Source organism: Choloepus didactylus, chromosome 6, assembly GCF_015220235.1.
Source record: "Choloepus didactylus isolate mChoDid1 chromosome 6, mChoDid1.pri, whole genome shotgun sequence".
Lineage (NCBI taxonomy): Eukaryota > Metazoa > Chordata > Mammalia > Pilosa > Megalonychidae > Choloepus > Choloepus didactylus.
This window is the reverse complement of record NC_051312.1, coordinates 19,142,474-19,149,325: the sequence shown is the minus strand read 5'-3', so window position 1 is coordinate 19,149,325 and position 6,852 is coordinate 19,142,474. Positions and strand designations below refer to the sequence as shown.

The 6,852-nt window shown below is 35.2% G+C and overlaps 1 pseudogene; it reads right to left on the bottom strand.

Moving 5' to 3' along the window:
• Window positions 1-1,774: 1,774 nt before the first annotated feature.
• LOC119536649 lies at window positions 1,775-2,606 on the bottom strand (annotated as a pseudogene).
• Window positions 2,607-6,852: the final 4,246 nt, after the last annotated feature.

Genomic DNA, 6,852 nt, shown 5'->3' with positions numbered 1-6,852 from the left:
GTACTCACACTTAACTTTGTTCAGTGGACTTACAACATTGTGCCACCATCAGGTAGTATTGTGTTATCCATTTCTAGATCTTTCCAGTCTTTCTGTTGAAATTTCTTTACTCCTTCAGCATCAAATACCCTGTTTCTATCTCCTGGTAACCTGTGTTCTTAACTTTAACTCTCAAAGTTTGCTCATTAATATTAGTTCTAATTTATTAGTGAGACCATAGAGTATTTATCCTTTTGTTTCTGCCTAATTTTTTTAACAGTAACATTTGTTTAATCTCCACATATTCTCTACAAGTAATTTTGGATGACATGTGGGAGCCTTGTCTATCATGGATGCCCTGTGGTGAACTTTCATATGAAAGACAAGTAGCTTCTACGTGGGTCTATTAGAAGAAGCTCACTGACTTAACCCCAGAAATACTTACATCAGTCTTCCATATTGAGTAATGAGATGTGTCAACATTTGGGAAATCCACAAATTGGAAATAAGACAATACTTTCCAGATGGTCAATGAGTATATATAGAACCATGCTTGGGTAAAGATCCATTCAAAAACCAAAGGATTTGGAATAAAGTTCCACATTATTCCAAATTCCACATTGTGATTAACCTTTAAGAAACTACCCACCAGTTGAATTTTGATGTGACATAAAATATCTGCAACTACGTGTAAAGGCAATTAAAATACTTCCTTTTCTGTGCAAGGTTGGATTTTTTTCATATATCTCAACTGAAACAGTGTATTGCAATAGATTGAATGCAGTAGATGTTGTGTCTCCTTTCTAAGTGGTAGATAATGCAAGCCCCCAAATTTTCATGGGTTTATGGGTTTTCATGGATTTACCTCCTACCATCTCACAAGTGACACAAGGCAAGTCCAGCACAGCTACTCTGATGGGTCCGACAAACTCACAAACTCATGAGAGACAATAAATCATTTGTGTTTTAAGCCAAGTTTTGGGGTGGTTTAACATGACAATAGATAACAGACTATCTTTTGTATTTCTTTTCCTATCTTCTACTTTCAATCCATACCCTTATATTTTAGATGTGGCCCTTTCTTATTGTCTTTTTATTTTAAATCCATTTTCTTATTAGCTTGGAAGTTCAACTTTTGTACTATTCTTTCAGTGGTTAATGTAGATTCCACATGTTTTCTTGACTACTACCTTCTTCATGGACAATGAAAGAAGTTTTATATGCCCTTGTCATCATGGACTCACTATATATTTTGAACTCAATATTATTATAGTTTTGTACTCAACACTTAGATAAACCCACATATTTACTATTTTCACCAAGCTTCACTTCTTCATGCATCTCTGACCTATCTGGGTAAGTTCTCTTCTGCCTAGTTGTTTTTTTCAGATGGGTTGTTGGTAACAAATTTTCTAACAGTTTTTTGAGTTTTGTCTGGAAGTGTCTTTCTTGAAGGTCTTTTACTGGGTTTAGAATCTTAGGTTGCAGTTGATTTCCTTTCAGCATTTTAAACACATCCTATTGTTTCCTGGCTTCCATTATTTGCATTTAGAAGCCAACTGTCTTTGTTTTTTTTTTTTTTTTTTTTTTTTTTTTTTTTTTTTTTTTAAATCAGGATGCTTTTAAACTTTTCAGTGATACAGCTATAAACGATTTTTTTTGTCATGCTTGAGGTTCACAGGGCTTCTTGAATCTTTAGACAAGATTCTTCCATTAGTTCTGCAAAGTTGCCAGCTATCTCAATTATTGCTTCTGTTCATTCTCTCTTGCTCTTTTCCTTCTGCTGCTCTGCTTTTTAATTGTTAATGACCATCACCTCTAAAATCCAGAACACTTTGGTATCTACAGCCTTCCGATGGTACTAGGAGGAGCCAATTCATAATCACTGGCACTAAACAAAGTTGCAGAATTCTTTGCCAGATACTTTAGGAAATCATGAATATAGTTCAGTAATAAAGCGAGGCTCTTCTCATCCAGAGGTGTATAGACCAACACTGCTGCAATTCATACAAATAATCTCAGTAGGTGTGTCCCTCCATACACCTGGGATATGGGTGCATCAAGGTGATCTGCAAGGATTTCAGCATACTGTGGTCTTTCAAATTTGTAGAGTAGCTGAGGGCCCAACATTATGTTGAAGTACTCCTTTATCCCTGCCACAGCTTCATTAACAGCATATTCCTTATTATCTATGTTTCCTTGAGATTTCTTGTAATTTGCATAATCCTCTAGAATGGAATCACATTATTCTTGGCAGGAAGATAAAAGAGCAGTTTTTGCCTGGTAATTAAGTCCCAGTCATCAACAAGTCATGGTTTTAGTTCTTCAGGAACCTTTAACTTCAACTCCATTCATGAATGTTTCCTCATTTTCAACAGTAGGATCTACTCAGACCCTTTTCTTCCAAGGGAGCTGAGGTGTCTCACAGGCACTGCCACCACCTCCATTTCCAGGTGTTTTCTGTTTTCACTTCAACATTTTCCTGCTGCAGACCAGATGTATTCTTTCCTGGAGTAACCACTCTCATCTTTCCCTCTGCATATTGCTCCTGATTGGCTTTTTGAAGTTCTCTCTGTTTGTGCAGATTGGTGTCCACGTATTTGAGTACTCTGCTTTCTGGAGCCCATTCATCCTGGTTTTTATTCCAACCACCATAATGTATAAAGTATTTCACTTGTTTGTCCTTTATGGCAACCTTTATACACTTTGCTTCATAAAGCAGAGGCCCATGAATGCACAGCACTCACTCACCTCCTGGAATTTAGGCTTCGGGACCTGCTTCAGCCCCATTTATGTGATTCTCCACCTCCTCCTTCTCCCACCACCCCTGACTATCTGTTTCTGCCTAATTTTTTCTCAACATAATATCCTCAAGGTTCATCCACTTTGCAAAATGTTTCAGGTCCTTATTCTGTCTTATGACTGCATAATATTCCATCATATGTGTACACCACAGCTTGTTTATCCACTCGTCCACTGATGGACATGGGCTATTTCCATCTTTTGGCCATTGTGAATAATACTGCTGTAAACATTGGTGTGCAAATGTCCTTTCATGTCCCTGCCTTCAGTTCTTCCAAATATGTACCTAGTAATGGGATTGCTGGATCACATGGCAATTCTATACTTAGCTTCCTGAGGAACTGCTGCATTGCCTTCCAGAGTGGTTACACCATTCTATATTCCCACCAACAGTGAATAAGTGTGCCTCTTTCTCCACATAATCTCCAGCACTTGAAGTTTTCTGTTTTTGTTTTTTTTTTAATGGCCAGAGTAGTAGGTGTGAGATGATACCTCATTGCGGTTTTGATTTGCATTTCCCTAATAGTCAATGAAGTTGAGCATCTTTTCCTATGTTGTTTGGCCATTTTTATTTCCTCTTTGGAAAAGTATCTGTACATTTCTTTTGCCCATTTTTAAGTTGAGTTGTTTGTCTTTTTATTGATGAGTTGTAGGATCTCTTTATGTATTTTGGATATAAGACCCTTACCTGATATATGCCTTCCAAATATTTTCTCCCATTGCCGAGGCTGCATTTTTACTTTTCTAACAAAGTCCTTTGATGCAAAAAAAAAAGTGTTCAATTTTGAGTAGATCCCATTTATCTATTTCTTCTTATATTGTTTGCCCTTTGGGTATAAGATCTATCACAAGATCTTTAAGATATTTCCCTATGCTTTATTCTAAAAGTTTTATTGTCTTAGTGCTAATGTTTAGGTCTTTCATATATTTTGCATTAATTTTTGTATAAGGTGTGATATACAGGTCCTCTTTCATTATTTTGGATATGGATATCCAGTTCTTCAAGCACCATTTGTTGAAGAGGCTGCTCTGTCCCAGTTGAGTCAACTTGACTGTCTTATCAAAGATCAAATATCTGTAGATGAAAGGGTCTACCTCCGAATACTCAGTTCAATTCCACTGGTCAGTACTTGTATCTTATGCCAGTACTATGCTGTTTTGATCACTGTAACTTTGTAATATGCTTTAATGTCAGGTAGTGTGAGACCTTCCACTTCATTTTTCTTTCTCAAGATATTTTTGGATATTCAGGGCACCCTGTGTTTCCAAAAAAATTTGATTATTGGTTTTTCTATGTCTGCAAAGTAAGTCGTTGGGATTTTAGTTGGTACTGCATTGAATCAATAAATCAGTTTGGGTAGAATTGACATCTTAACTATATTTAGACTTCCAATCCATGAACATGGTATGCCCTTACATTTCTTTAGCTCTTCCTTGATTTCTTTTACCATTTTTTTTTTTTGGTAGTTTTCTGTGTATAGGTCTTTTACATCCTTGGTTAAATTTATTCCTAAATATCTGATTATTTTAGTTGCTATTGTAAATGGAATTTTTATTCTTGATTTCCTCCTCAGATTGCTCAGTACTGTTGTATAAAAACTGCTGATTTTTGCATGTTGATCTTGTATCCTTTGTATCCTTGTATACTTTGCTGTACTCATTTATTAGCTTTAGTAGCTTTATTGTAGATTTTTCAGGATTTTCTACATATAGGATCACATCTTCTGCAAACAGTGAAAGTTTTACTTCATCCTTTCCAATTTGGGTGCCTTTTATTTCTTTTTCTTGCCTAATTGCTCTAGCTAGACCTTCCAGCATAATGTTGAATAACAATGGTGATAGTGGGCATCCTTTTCTTTTTCCTGATCTTAGAGGAAATGTTTTCAGTCTTTACCACTAAGTACGATATTAGCTTGGATTTTTCATATATTGCCTTTAAAATGTTGAGGAAGTTTCCTTCTATTCCTATCCATTGAAGTGTTTTCATCAAGAAAGAAAGCTCAATTTTATCAAATGCCTTTTCTGCATCAATTGAGATGATCATGTGGTTTTTCCTCTTTAATGTATTGATGCTGCGTATTATGTTAATTAATTTTCTTGTGTTGAACTGGCCTTGCATACTTGGAATAAAATCCACTTGTTCATGGTGTATAATTCTTTTTATGTGCTGCTGGATTCAATTTGAAAGAATATTGTTGAGGATTTTTCATCTGTAGTCATTAAAGGAATTGGTCAGAAATTTTCTTTTCTTGTGGTATCTTTGGCTGGCTTTGGTATTCAGGTGATGTTGGCTTCATAGAATGTTAGGTAGCTTTCCCTCATCTTTAATTTTTTGGAAGAGTTTGAGTGGGATTGGTACTAATTCTTTCTTGAATGCTTTGTGGAAGTCACATGTGAAGTCATCTGGTCCTGGACTTTTCTTTTTTTGGGAATTTTTTTTATGATGGATTCAATCTCTTTAATTGTGATTGGTTTGCTGAGGTCTTCTATTCCTTCTGAAGTCAATGTTGATTTTTCATGCTTTTCTAGGATTTCCGTTTCCTGTAAATTGTCTAGTTTGTTAGCATGTAGTTGTTCATAGTATCTTCTCATTGTCTCCTTTATTTCTATCAGGTCAGTAATTTTGTCCCCCCTCCCATTTCTGTTTTTATTTATTTGAATTTTCTCTTTTTTCCTTTGTAAGCCTAGCTAATGGTCCATTGATTTTATTCATTTTCTAAAAGAGCCAACTTCTCCTTTTGTTGATTCTCTCTATTGCTTTCATGTTCTCAATTTCACTTATGTGGCTCTAATTTTTGTGATTTCTTTCCTTCTGTTTTCTTTGGGATTGGTTTGCTGTTCTTAGTTCCTTCAGGTAAGCAGTTAAGTCCTTGATTTGTTCTCTTTCTTCTTTTTAAATATAGGCATTTAGGGCAGTAAGATTCCCTCTCAGCACTGCCTTTGCTGCATCCCATAAGTTTTGATATGGTGTGTTCTCATTTTCATTTGTCTTGAGATATTTACTGATTTCTCTTGTAATTTCTTTCTTGACCTACTGGTTGTTTAAGAGTATGTTGTTTAGCTTCCAGATGTTTGTGAATTTTCCAGTCTTCTGCCTTTTATTTTTTTCCAACTTCATTCCATTATGATCTGAGAAAGTATTTTGTATAATTTTGATCTTTTAAAATTTATTGAGACTGCTTTGTGACCCAACATGTGGCCTATCCTGGAGAATGATTCATGAGTACTTGAGAAAAATGTATAACCTACTGTTATTGGGTGCCAAGTTCTGTAAATGTCTAAGTCTCATTCATTTATCATATTATTCAAAATTTCTGTTTCCTTTATTGATCCTCTGTCTTGATGTTAAATCCACTGATGAGAGTGGTGTATTGAAGTCTCCAACTATTATTGTAGAAGTTGTCTACTTCTCCCTTCAGTGTTGGCAGTGTTTGCCTCATGTATTTTGGGTCACTGTGTGTCGGTGCACAAATATTTATGATTCTTATTTCTTCTTGGTGAATTGTCTCTTTTATTAATAGATAATGTCCTTCTTTGTCTCTTTTAATTATTTTACATTTGAAGTCTAATTTTTCTGGTATTAGTATAGCTGCCCTCACTCTTTTCTGGTTGTAATTTGTATGAAGTATCTTTTTTCCAACATTTCACTTTCAACCAGTTTTTCCCTTGGGTCTTAAGTGATTCTCTTGTAGACAGCATATAGATGGATCCTGTTTTTTTTTTTTTTACTTCATTCTGCCAATCTATGCCTTTTGATTGGGAGTTTAATCCATTAATATTTAATATGATTACTCTTAAGGCAGTACTTTTTTCAAGCATTTTTTAATTTGGATTTTACATGTCATATCTTATTTTTCCTTCCTTTTACCCTATCAGTTACCCTTACTACTAATCTTCATTTCTGCACTCTTCTCCAAACCTCTCCCTTGTCTTTCCCTATTTGCATGTATTACTCTCTTTAGTTTTTCTTGTAGAGCAGGTCTCTTATTCACAACTCTCTCAGTGCCTGTTTTTTTGAAAATATTTAAAACTCTTTCTCATCTTTGAAGGGCAGTTTTGCTGGATATAGAA